The sequence below is a fragment of the Sipha flava genome, unplaced genomic scaffold, assembly GCF_003268045.1.
Source record: "Sipha flava isolate LNK unplaced genomic scaffold, YSA_version1 109_pilon_pilon, whole genome shotgun sequence".
Lineage (NCBI taxonomy): Eukaryota > Metazoa > Arthropoda > Insecta > Hemiptera > Aphididae > Sipha > Sipha flava.
In genome coordinates, this window is record NW_020271726.1 from 1196090 (window position 1) to 1211121 (window position 15032).

At 29.0% G+C, this 15032-nt stretch overlaps 1 protein-coding gene across 2 annotated transcripts in view; it reads left to right on the plus strand.

Annotated features, from left to right (window-relative positions):
* LOC112687305 overlaps nucleotides 1–15032 on the plus strand; it is an 81480-nt gene that overhangs the window by 17154 nt on the left and 49294 nt on the right. For both annotated transcript variants that reach the window (XM_025559949.1, XM_025559944.1), the window contains exon 2: nucleotides 9926–10034. The gene's annotated coding sequence lies outside the window, so the exon portion shown is untranslated. The remainder of the gene's footprint in view (nucleotides 1–9925; nucleotides 10035–15032) is intronic.

The following is a 15032-nucleotide window of genomic DNA, read 5'->3' on the forward strand; positions in this document are numbered from 1 at the left end:
CAAACGGTGCTGCTGCTGCATAACATTGTTGAAAACCTGATTTTCAAACTCCGCACATTATTCCGCCCCGTTTTTAATCTCACGCGGCTAATCCGTCTTAACGTCGTACTTACCATGTATTTCTGCTAGCACCCGAGGAGATCGGACACTACTGACTGACGTCGATTCCGCGTGTGCACCTATTTTACAATACAATGGATCCGCTAATTCGCGGTGTTTGATGAAACCCGATCGCGATGTTATAAATGCGATTTTTCTGTACCGCCACCACATCGCACGTGTCTCATTTTAATCTGATATCGTGTTTGTTTTAAATAATATATATATATATTATATGCCACGCGTTGTCCCCGCACTTAAATGCTTTTATCAAAAAAGTAACTCATCGGAGAACAAGCTATAATATAATATAATTGCTTGTCCTTGTATTGCTGTAACACGTTAACCGATATCGTTTTTAATTGTTGTACCGTGAAAAGTTATTGGTCGAGTATAACCCGTGGTGTTGCTATGTTTTTTCGGATGAGTTATCTTCTCGTTTAATTCGATTTGAGTATGATTTCTCAGTGAGCTATTAGTACATGCATATTGGGTATTGTTTTTACATGTTATGTTATGTTGAGATTAACGTGTTTGTGTGTTTAATATTTTTTGGTCGTACACCACCGGATTATAAGATAATTTTACCTAGTAGCTAAAATCGATTATTACACTCGTATATTATATAATTTTACGTGGAATTTTCTAAAACCACATTTATGGCTTTGGTTTTTATATGAAGTGAAATCAGAAATTTTTTCTCTATTTTGGATCGTATTTGATACGATATAAAAATCGTATTGTTTTTTAAAAAAAAAAAATAAAAATAAAATATACGCAATAAAAAAAAACGAATTAGAAGACGGCTTAGCTGGCACACGTCTACACGCGTTCCACGATACGTTTTCTTAAATATTCTCAAACCTTCTGGTCTTTGCCATCACACTACACTCGTTGGATGTATACATATATGCGCGAACGTGTTATTACTCCGTATTATACACGTATACGACCAATGAGTTATTGAGAAATCAATAGAGTATTCATTATTGCACAGTAGGTGCTTATAAATATGCTGAATACTTATATACATATGTGTGTGTGTGTGTGCGTTTTCAATTCCATCAATATACGTTCGGAAGATACCCGTTCGGACGAGATATTTGTGGAGGACGTTAAAACAGGTCGTCGGCACGATGACGTTCGACAGTCGTTGCAGGGAGACTTGTTGCGCGCGCATCGCTGTGTAGGACAATCAGTAGCCGTTAAAAGACTGCAGTCCAGTATGTGCAATGCTAATGCGATGATATTGGTTTTTTCGTATTTCTCCTTCCCCCACCCAACTTCATCCGCGTCAAAACTTCTCGATGCGATCGACAGCACAGCGGATTATAATAATGTTTTGTCAATTTAATTATACATACCTAAACACGTGTGTATATAATATAGCATGTGGTATAATATTTAAACGATTTGTAAACTTCTCGCGAAGAAAATAACCAGACGTAGGAGCACGTGTCCGCGGCGGCGGAGGAAGGTCAAGGAAGACCGGGCCGTACTCGTCTGAGATTGCCCTACAGCATTATGTGAGATAACACCGAGTATAGGGAGATTAATCATGTACACGCACGCGTGTTTGTGAGAGAGAAACGCGAAAGGTTTACGGCATGAATCCATCGATATTCCTGTTGAAACGACTAAATTGAGTCATCTTTTTCCGCCGAACTTCTTTCTTCGCGGTTGGGCTCGCGTATACACGTCGTTGTGTGTTTGTATTGTTGAACTACGCGTATATTATAATACATAGTTTCGTCCGTGTGTACTTATTATCCATTATAATATACTGTTCTTGTTACGTCCGTTCGACCGTGAACGACTGGTCCATTTTTGGATGTACTTGACAATATTATATTGCCAATGTATATCATATAAGTGTGTGCCGGAAAGCCGATAAATCATGCAAATTTATTACAACGCTTGCCGGTCGACGTAGGACATTTTCGACTTCTCTGGCACATCCACGTTTTGTTTTCGTCGTCTCAACGTTATCGCGCATACATATCTTATATTAATAACTGTCGTTAACGATGACGACGGTGACCTAACCGCATAGTAGAGGCGCTCATCATTATTTCGAACGAGACTCGTCCACCGTTTAATTGACCCGCTCTACGAGACCTAATCATGTCTGTATTGTGATCTGTGTCAAAGCGCTATGTTTTTTCCTCGTGTTCGAATTTGATTAAAATACCTCGTGCATTCGACCCCGATCAGATTTTATGTATTAGCATAAATATACTGTATAGGTATTATGTATGATTATGAGGAAGACGTGACCGAATTTTAGTGCAGTAGAATAATGGATATTTTATTGCTGAACTCACAATCATATTTAAATATACGCTAGAATATAAATAAAATGAAATACACTCAGTTAGTTTATTAGAATACTATTAATTATTCATACTAAATTATTTATAGCAATATTTCGAATATATTAACGGAATACTCGTGCTAATGCTGATATTAATTTGTAAAATTTAAGTGCAAGGTAACACCTCTAATTAATACGGTATACATATGTTTATACTGAAAAACATGAAAAACTAGATTCAATAATTTTAGTCACAATGAAAAAAATGAAAACCGTTTCATTTATATAATAGGTTTTGGTAATTCAAATAAATATGAGTAGGTATCGCACATTCGCTCTTAACAATCGTAAACGTATGAATCATTTAAAAGAGAAGATTTCTTTGTTTCTGCTTCAAATCGTCTGAACATTTTCTATGTATTATTTACTAGAATTGAATCTTGATTAAAGAAGAACTCTGCATAGTGTTAAATTTTAATCATTGGAAAGCTAATGAATTCAGTGATTGCGTGAATAGATATTTTACGAATTAGTGGCTTCATGTAAAGAGCTTTGAATGGTAAAACTTTTTAAAATAAAATAATACCTTATATCCTTAGAATAATCGATAGGTACAAATTATATTAGAAATATCTTTAACTACGGATTTTTGATTTCAGTTCTAAAAAGATGCGTAGAAAAAATATATTTATATTGATAATATATGTTACAGGGTAAAAAATGAATATGATACTATTTCATCATAATTTATAATAAATACCGACTTATAATTAAGTTTAGGGTATCCTATTCGATTTACATAGTATTTACCATGTTTGACACGTTATTAATAATGACAACTTATTAATAAAATACATATTTTTAATATATTTCATGAATCAAACCCCTACGGTCGCGTATTACGCGTATATACTACGTATCTACTACGGAAAAAAAGTTTTGAAGAAAAAGGTTGTATTTTATCAACTACAAACAATATCAAACGTTTTATATGAAAAAAATAAATCTATGGACAGATTGCCTGCACATATTAGTAGTAGTTATCTACCATTTTTTAAGTTTGCACTAATAAGTTCCTTAGATGTGGAACGTTACTTTTCTAAATATTTTGGCTGATAACAGGTGGTCATTTAATTCTCCAACTTAAGAAAATATCTTATAGTCCAATTTAATGCTCAAGGTAATTAGTACTATATTAAAAATAGAAAATATATTTTCAATTTAATTTGTTTTTAAAACAATTTTAAATTTGTTATTTTAAACAAAAACTCAATATAAGATGAAAATAAATTTGAAAAAAATAAAATAATTAACACAGATCATCATATCTATCATATCTAAAAATATAATTATTATTTATTACTAATTAATTTTTTTTATTTCATTCATTATTACAAATATAATTTTTTTTAAGAGCAAATTTATTGATTTTTTAGTGCATAAATGCGTATGTATACTAAGGTTTTTAAGAGCATTAAGTCTTTAACCATAATTATAACTAAAGAGCGGTTTTAATCGATATTCCAACTTTTATTGATACCCAGTAAATTAAATCTAATCAAATATGTATACGAATCAGATTAATTACAGTATTCCTATTTAATTTAATAATGCAATTTTTTTGCAATTTTCAACTATTTTGCAATTTTTTTCAATTATTGCAATTTTTGTAAACTTCACGTGATAAAATATACAAATTATTATTTCCAAAGTAATTTTACAAAAAAAATATAACTACGACGTAAATTTTTACATGTAGTTAAATATAGTTTAGGATTTTTAAAATTATATTTAACTGAGTTATCCACAAAACTTACAAGTTTAGAAGAATCAAATAGTCAATTACTTAATAGTTTAAATATATTTAGTCTACATATTAAATAAATAAATAAATAAATAAATAAATACTAAACAAATACTACCTAACTAAATAAAAATATTTAGTATAAATATTTCTATAAATATTCCTGGTCCCAATGGAAAAATAGTTAAAGATAAATTAAAATATGTCTTAGAAAAAAATTAAAGATATAAAACTATTGAAACTTATTCTGAGATTATGACAGGAAATCAAAATGTTTATTTAGATATATCACCCAATTTTTTAAACTATTTTGAATATGCATCGATAACAACTGTCGACGTTGAACGTACTTTTTCATTATATAAACATATTTTAAGTAACAGACGATACAATTTTCAAGAACACAATTTAGAGATGTATATAATTATAAATTTGAATTTAAAAAATGATATATTTTGTAAATATTATATTGATGTCCATAATATTATATAAGTAAGTAATTAATTATTTGATATGATTTTACTATGTAATTTTAATGTATTTCATTACAATTTTAACATATTTATACTGCAATTTTGATACATTTTCATTGCAATTTTGGAATCTTTTTAGTGCAATTTTAAGATATTTTTAATATAATTATATCCAGTCTTTAATCATAACATATGAGTGCACACACGCTTTAGTGGCGCGTCGATGATTGCATTCTGTGCATAAATTAAAATCGAACTTGAAACACACATATTTCTAAGCCGTGCGGTTGAGGCATTTATTTTTCATCACGCGCGCGCGCGCGCGCGTGTGTGTGTTATTATTATTATTTTAAATAGTGTAAAAATCGTGTTCGCTGCTCTTGTTCGAATCGTGTAGATCCTTATCCCCCGGGTGTAACGCTACAGCCGATCAGATAGAATTACACGAATTTACCCGATAACGACATATTATAGGAGCGCGCGTTCCGGAGAACGTTTGGTTTACGGCTACACGATTATAATATAGTTTAGGCTGTGTTCAAATAATAGCCTTTTAATTCGGAATTCTTACAAACGGGCACTAGACTCGTTGTTTGTTTATCTGATCGACTGATTTACTTTGCTCATTGTCTTTTGTACGAACAACTTTAATTATAACCATCCGATGGCCGATAGTAAATCGTCGGTTGCAGTGCATGTTGTCTACTTCTTACAGATTGGTAGTGTGATTATGTGTATGCGCGCATACACGATGTACAAATTGTGCGCTATAACGTTATGGCCTATAGTCAAAATGCATCTATTATTATAATAATCAAAACACTTTAAGCTTATAATCTACTTGGTTTTCGATACCTTGGCGATACTTCGGAACGGAAGCAAATCAAGGTAGTCAGTGGCGTTCATTCGATTGCAAGAGGACGGAAGTCGTAGGCTCGTAGATACACGTAATAATAAGTGTCCACTATCAATAGTTATAATAATTAATTTAAATAGCCATTGACTTGTTTGTTTGTTTGGATAAAACATTCAAAAAAGTTTTGAAAAATCAAGATCCTCTCCATTCGGATGAGATGAAATGTTTAAAATAGTAAAGTACATTTTAATGTAATCAAATACCAATTTTGTTCCGAAATATAAACTAACAGTTTTTTTTTTTTTTTTTGGGAGAGAACCATTTATTGTTCAGAATTGTTTTTTTGTCTACGTGCTAATTACGAATGTGGGTAATAACGTCGAAACTGAATACAATATTGCACCATTAGGCACCATTTATGTGCTTTAGTTAAGCAAATTGGTAGTTCAACACGAGAATAGCTCTTAACATTATTGTAAGTAACATTTCTATAAAATTATTTTAGTTTATTACATAACTATAACTGTCATTATAGTACTGAGGAACTTATTTAAGACTTTGGACTTATTTAAGTTGTACTTGCACTACGATACTGAAGGTCAAATTTTAATTATTTAAGAAAAGAGCATTATTTCTAGAACCAGTACAGTTATTCTCTAGTAATTTGTTTAGAATCTAGAATAGATAGTCTTACATACTATTTGTTTTCAAAAATAAAATAACATCTTATAGTGGAAAAAAAAATTCTATCGAGTACTGACCAAAATATCACGACTGCATTTAATGATAATGTACCCGATTTGGTCACAATATGATCAATAAAAAAAAATTCTATATCCAGTTTCTAATTGAAGAGATTTTGAAATCCAATTTTGGTTACAAACGAGTTAAGGTCATTTTGTCGTTAGAGTACTATAATTCATCAATAATTGCCTTATCCTTGAAGATCAATTATCGACAGAATATTATCATATCTTTTCTTTAATATGTGTAAACTGATATTTAAAAGCTTGTAATGTATTGATTTTCGACTTATCAAATATATAATATACTATAGAATAATATGTTCGTTTCCAAGGAAAATGGTAATTTTTGTGTTTATTAATATTTAATAATTGTAATCATATCTAGTATAACAATTAAAATCTCTAAGATTAGATACCTACTTAAGGTTTGTCGGTATATACAATAAATATTTATTAATTCGCAATTTTCATTTGGTAAAATAAGATGAGGTGACATCTACTAGGTTTACATTTGTAAATGTTTTTTTTATTTTTAATGAATACAAAACAACAGTAAGCTGTTATATCTGCTTATTTGCTTTTCGAACGAATAATTTTTACGCTTAAAAATCTAACTCTGTTTTGAAATAATCGATTTAAAATAAAATGTGTTCATGGTATTTAGTAAAATTATTAGTAATTATATTTTATACTATAACATAGTAACAAGTCAATCTTCCAGTATTATTTTTATAATTACGTATTAGCATGTTACATTATACTAGTATGATATAATTATTCTTATAAATTCACTACATTGCTATTCGAAAATAAATCGTATGAGTCATTCGCTATAGATTTAAAATCTTATCGATGGATTAGTATGGATGAGTTTTCTTAGAATAAAAATGTATCGCTAGAAAAAAAAAACTTTTATCGTTAAATTCATTAAAAGGTTAAAAAAATATAGTCAGAATATCCGATCGAGAAGGGTACATGTATAATATGACAAACAAGAATCTAGTTCAGTGTGCTTCGTCCAATAGGTAACGGGTTGTTGTGAGTAATTATTACAATCCTAATCAATTACTTTTCCGCCTCCTTCTCCCCCTCGCCATCATATTTACCAACAAACTGGTTTCTTGTGAGTTTGATGTACAGTGATTAGCCACGACCAAGCGAAAAAAATACAACTGGCTCAAGATGAGGTTAACATTTGTCTAATCGTTCAGGTTCACTTGTCTTATTGCTTTTGTATACCTACATAACATTACTAATCCATAATTCTGTGATCAACTTTAATTAAATTCACTTTTATTTATTTCGTGTTTTAAATCATGTTAGAAAAATATCATTGTATTATGTGGCCTCCTGTAAACTACTATTATTATAATGGGTTTTTCAAATGTTCAACTGAACAGACACTTAAATTATTATTTTGGTCTTCAAATGTTTTAAAAATGAAATAAATAAATTTAAAATAACTAAAATATATTTTTACTCGAATACTTAATTAATGAATTATAAAACATAAGTTCCAACATTTAAGGAATAATTATTAAAATATTTGTTATAAATATCTTTATTAAATATTATGTTATATTTATTATTGTATTAAACTTATTTATAGATGCTCGGGGGGCATCGAGATAGAAGATCTTGAATAAAATACATGATTAGTTATTTCAGTATACATAATAAAGTAAAATAATAAGAAGCAACAAAATTAAATTAAATATTTTAGACAATATTTACAATTATAAAATATAAAATAATATTTTTGTTCTTACAATGGTTTAACTCCGAGAGAGAACGAAAGAAAAAGTCAAAATTTTTAAATATTTTACTTGCAGTTAATTTGGTTTACCGGTGCAAATAGTTACGTTTACAAGTAAGAATACAAAATGTAGACGTGGATCTTAACGTTAAGTTTGAAACGTTTATATTAATTAAAACAAGTTATTCAGGACAATTAATTTTGGGATTCAATAATTTGTGAGGTTTACATTACTGTTATCATTAAATTTCCTTCTGAATTCCAAATTTTTTATATTAAATTTAAAGGCTAGTGATTTCAAGGTTAGTTTAATATTCCCTATTTTATACGCCTGAATATATAAAAATCGATTTTACATTCGTTCCAATTGTTAATAAGATACTCTTGATGGGGGTTCCAGATTATTGAACCATATCCCAAAATCGATTGCATAAGAGAAAAATATAAAATATACAGGCAAATTTGATCATCAAATTCCCAGCAATTATGTTTTAAAAACCCAAACATACGTATGGCTTTATTATGGATTTCATTTATATGTTCGTTAAACATAAGATCAATAGAGAAAATCTTTAACTTTTGAAACGATATCGAGTTTTTTATTCATGATAGTTAAATTTAAAATTCTGTCTATTTTTATTGAATCTAATTTGAATGCACTTATCCGAATTTAAATTTAGACCGTTACTTGCACACCATAAATATAACTGATTGAGATCGTATCGTAGTTCATTACAATATATGTAAATAATACTTATTTTATTTCCTTTAAAACTCAAATTGAAAGTTGTGTTTACTGAATAAGTGAATAAAATTAAATGACTATTTGTCTAATAAATATGTTTTATTTTTTAATAAGCAACACGGCTTTAATTTTAATTGATAAAATAGAATAGTTTTCTCCTAAAATGTACTGATAATATAATTTCCTATTCGCTGTAATGCCTTAATATTATTTCTCAATTGAACAAAGATTTTTTTTGTAAGTCTAAATAATAAATAATTAACTTAGTATCTTGGAGGTCAAAAATACTGTGTTGCTATAAATATCATTAATAATATTCATGTGTACGTTTTCTTTATAAGTACTTAATTTTTGATTACTTCTATATTTCATATTACTGTTTATTAGACTTGTTTTTTAATGTCTAAGGCGCGAACAGTTTTATTTTTGGTAAAACTTCCTTTATTAGGCGTACAATACGCCTTGTATTCAGATAGTTTAAAATATAATATAATATATATATATATATGTAATAATCTAGAAAAACATTATCACCCGCGTATAAACCATAACGTCATCTGAACATAGTTGTACATACGGACAATAATGTTTTTCCCTCGATATGTACGTACACATTTATATACATCTTCTTACACGAGAATGCTCGTAAACATTACGTACATTAAACTTCGTTGGTCATTACAGGCACTAGTAGATTTATATAAGGTTAATATTATTAAATTATAGTTTCTATCGCCGGAAAACGTGTAAAGGCTGGGTGGTATATATTTTCCACAACTCACACATACTCACAAAATAAAATATACTCGTAATATACTTGATAAATATATTAGACTCGTTGATATCGCGGTGTTCTAGCAAATACACATCGGATAAGGTTTTTTTCTTCTTTTACTCTTACGTTCACGCATGGTCTTAGCAATGGACACGTACATTATAATATTATATGCTCTATATGAGCGTTGTGTGCGGCGGTGACGATGAACACGATTAACGGCTGTGTCGGAGATTAAGGACCCGCAAGAGACGTTGCACTCGCTTTTTTGTATAGAATAAATATGTACTGCATGTATACCATGTGTAATAATAATAATAACAGTGCTATGTATGCTGTTTTGTTTTCTTGTTGCAGACTGTATCGCTAAATTTAAAAAAAAACAAAATCGCCACTAGGATCGCAATCGGCAGTGATCAATAATTTTGTCATTACGAAGAAAAATATTGCTGAGACTATTTAACGAGTGAGTACAACTTGTTTTAATGTTATACACCGTTGTAAATATTACGCATAAACCGTGAATACTACGAGAGTTGATTATTGCTGTAAATGTGTATGATTTACAAATAATGATAACCTCTAGCATTCATAGCTGCTGCATTGCTGCCGAAGTGATCAATCGTGTTAGGAGGTACTCACCAGCTATTATTTGCATGTATAGTAGCGATTTTTTCTCCTTTTTATCAGAAAATTAGACACACTCGACCAAACACAATTTTATGAAATTTTACGGTTTATGGAAGAACAGTTTATAAAAAAATAATTGCATTTCCTATACGCGATAGTTTTATATCGGATTACACTTTGTATCAGTTTCCGATAATATAAAATATGTAATTTATATTACATAATAAATTAATATTCATTCAAACTAATTCAACGTCTCGACGTATATAATATAATAATGGGAATAGTAAAATCAATAATTTCAATATTGTATTACCATATATCTATTCAAATATCTATATCTATTAAATGGACCAGTTTTTTTGACATTTTCTGAAAACAAACATTATGTATTCACATAATAGCTGCCGTAGATATAACATTTTGTTCTGAAATCTGATTATAAAATATCTATAACGCGTACGTATTTTAAACGTACATTTGGTTTACATAACATCTGAGAGGTAATCTCTAAACGTAATTTTATCAGCCATCGTGACTCGTGTGTACGACTAATACGCGTATACAACTGTATAATTCGAAACATAATAATATGGAACGGAGTTGAGACGAAGGTAATTTGGATTACATGTTTCATTTGCTACCATAATATACTACCAGCTATTACTCGCCGTTCGAGACCAAACCAATTAGATTTATCGGTTGGGTAGAACATAATTCAGCAGCAGGTATCCAAGTAGAGAATTGATCTGATTTTCCTTGTTATCACTTCCAGAGGTGATATTTTTTTTTCGGGGTGGGACACATACACTATGGCAAATTTCCCACTTCAATAAATTTAAAAAAGTCGGCAACTCTTTGTTCGATGATCTCTAAAATCGTTAAATTTGTATTTTATACTTTATGTACTTAGTAATCAAAATTTTCATTTTGATACATTTATTTACGGATTTATCCTTAAAACGCTTTGAATCATTCTTAAGAAAGATAAAAGATTATGCCATTTAATGATTATAAATGCCAAAGGAGAGTATACAAATCATGTTACTTTAGAAAAAGCTATTGTTATGTTTGATAGCCTTAAAAATCAAAAATACCTATCCTATGCTATTATTTAATTAAAGAAACTGATACGTTCCATGTCTTCTGCTTATCACTTAACATCATAATTAATTTTGATCCAATATAATTTTTATACCAAAAAATTATTTTATGAGATGGTTTATCATCCATAAGAATAGAAGTAACCATAATTTTTTAAATATTATGAAATTGGGAATTATTTTCAATTGCCTCACCCTTTCAAAACCTGAAATGACGCCCATAATTACTTTGTTCTGTTTGATTTGAAAACCAATAATAAACGTATAAACTTTGAAATTGTCTGTTAGCAGTTGGCAGCAATAACGCCTATAATAAAATTATTTTATAATGTATAACAGTCAGTGGTGCACAGTAGATTTTTGACAAGGGTGACAAAAATATATATTTCGAGGTACCCACCCACCCCACCAGTAAAATCTGAGTTTAGGCATACTATAACTCTTAATTTTAGGTGTTTTTGGTTTTTTCTTTCTAACAAAGATACTAAAAATAACATTTTTTAAAATAAACCTAATATTAATTATTTTTTAATTTTCTGAGTATTAATTTATAAGTTGGTATAACATAATTTTTGGGATTGAGCACTACTACTTATTCTTATGTGACGCTTTAGTTCTAGTTAATTAGTATGTTGATTTGGATAGCTGAAAAATTGGTTAGTATTAAATTAAACAAATATTCATACAAGTTCACACAAAACTAGTCATCCACCAATTCTCTGAGGGGTGTCAGTCGACACTCTTAAACCCCCCTGTGTGTGCCACTGATAACAGTTTATTTTTTTCGAGTAGTACGTCGTATTTCTCCAAGCAAATAGTTACTTGCAATTTCAAAACTACGCAAATCGAAAATGTCTGTTTTTGTTTAGTTCGATTGACAACACTGACCATACCTATATACGCGACCGTACGTGTGGCGTAAGGTATGTACATATTCATATAGACGGTAATTGTTAGCCGACCACAGTGTGGTAATGGACTTGAATGATAATGACATCACGTCCAACGCGTTATATTTATTATTGTTATTACTGGGTATATACCAATGTGTAAAATGTAACAACCAATCATTATTATTAAAGCAACAACAGTGTTAAAGCGACGTCTCAATAGAGATATTATGTTTTCTTACATTACGTTATATTATAAACGCGTTACAACTGACAAACACACATTTGTTATTAATATAGAACTGGCTATCTCATAATACGCGGCTCATGTTCTGTGGTGCAATATTGTGGATGAGACTTATAATAAAATTTGCTGAATAACAAATTATACTAATACTAATAAGACTTTAAAGAAAGATAAATTAATTACCTAAAGTGCCGTTATACAAAGGAGAAGTAGTTTTTCAAACGAGTAAATCAAAAGGACGTGACATGTATGTCCATCGTACAATTGAGTGTTGTGTGCATATTATCATGTGTAAGATTTTCGGTTTACCATGTGAAAAATAACAAAAGAAAAAATACACGAGTATATTTTCTTGTATATGTATATAAGTACTAAAACTATTTCCACGTGATATGATATGATATTGTGAATGCGTGCGTGCGGTTGTTCCATATACCAACAAGGAAATAATGATCTTGAAAGTCTTGAAACAAATCGATAACGAGCTGTAACACGCATGTAACCAATAGCGCGACCAATTGAGTAACTTGCATTTTGCTACTGTACTACGTTAACGCGTAGCGTAAACACATGTGCGTTTCCATTTTTATACGCATGGTTTTTATTCGTATTTTGATTTTCCAACACACGATTAATTAACATAGTATCGAACCTGTACTACTATATATACACAGTATAATATACCATTGTAATACATATTCCAGTAAACATTAAGGTATCAAAGAGAAAACAAACTGTATCGAAAATGTATCGTAAATATTTTTACAGCCAGCTGTTTGAACGCGAGTTCACTATATAAGTTGATCATAAAATTCATAAGTTTATAATATATTTTCTTGTTCTTCATGACGTGTTTACCGAACACGTATTTAAATATTAAATAATAATAACGGTTTACTTACGTAATTCGTTGTATGACTATAAACTATAAAAACTTAAATATTCTTCAATAAATTCTTAAGATAAATCTATGGGTAGCGAGTATCTACATCAACTATTATTAAGAGCCCTTTAAAGGTATCAAGTACGTAATATTAATTTTATTATTAAATCACTAAAATTAATAAAACACTAGTTTTAAAAACTTGTTTATCATAATAATATTATTGACAATCTAATCGATTTCCATTCTCGCGTGTGAACACACAATCTCGCTTCATTTCACCGTAATATTATTATGCTAACAAAAAAGAATACCATCTATTTTTCACTGAGTGTAGTTTTTTTCCATTTCCAATCTAGATGCTCTATTCGTTAAAATACTTTGTACAACTATTTTCAAATCTGAACTTCGATACTATTAAGCTTTTATCAAGTATACACGTGCATTATAACTTTTTACTAATCATATATACTTGATAATACCATGCGAATAATGTTTATGCATGCCTAGTCATACACTTCACATTTCATATTTGTATTTAAACGCAATTTCATGTTATTATTAATATAATTTTTTAAATCATCTAGTATAACGATTTCCATTGACTTTTAATAATACAACCGGAAACATGAAGTTTTATGTTTTCCTAATGGTGTCAAATACAAGGTCATCATATGGAGAGACCTCACTTTTCTAATAGATTTTCCAGATTCAATGCGATAGCAGAGTGCTGTGTATACTACGTGTTCGTATTCATGATTAATTTCGTGTAGTATTATGGAACATTTTAAAAATCGTATTTAAACTGTATTCAATATAAATGCCATGGCAATTTCTATAGTTTTATTTGTTCAAAACTAGTTATACGTTTAATGTCATCTATTATATAAATATTATCTATAATTATATATATAATATATATATATATATTATATAATCTATTATAAAAATAAAAATATATACCTCCGTATAACTTCAAAATATTAAAACTCCGGTATTTTTAAATGATTTGTTAATAATAATTCGTTGACTATGATCTTAAGATCTGTATTAAGTATCAACACAATGATTACTAAATGCATAGTGTTCTAAATATATTTAATAACTATGTGCAACTCACATCATGTGTTATTAATATAATAATAAATTAAATATTTAAATATGAATTAAATTTATAACAAGTAAAATATATTTTTCATTTTTACGTACATAGAATCATTACGGGTTAAATTATTCAAAAGTATATATCTTATAACAGTAAATTTAGTAAACTTATGATAAAATATAATTCTATACGTATTGTTTCCAATTTTGTTGGTTTTGATATTTTATAACTGTAACTGTTTTTATAGACCACCTATATTATATACACTTAAATTATTTGAAATCTACAATACACCACAATACAATAAAGCTTATTTATGGTAAATGATACTTATGAACTATGTGTACATTATCATTTTTTTTTTGCATTATCGTTATTATAATTCAAAAAAAACAGTTAAAATTGTAATCAATTATAAAAATGTTGAAAAAGGTAATAGCTTCATCATGAATTTAGTAAGATGATCTGTAACCGCATTGTCGTGAAAATATCTTGTACATATTAGATAACTGATTCGAGTTCCAATTTACATTTACACTGGAAAAATAATATTATGTACACTTCATATGTCATCTAATTAAAGCGCATGAATAAAAAGAGTGAGAG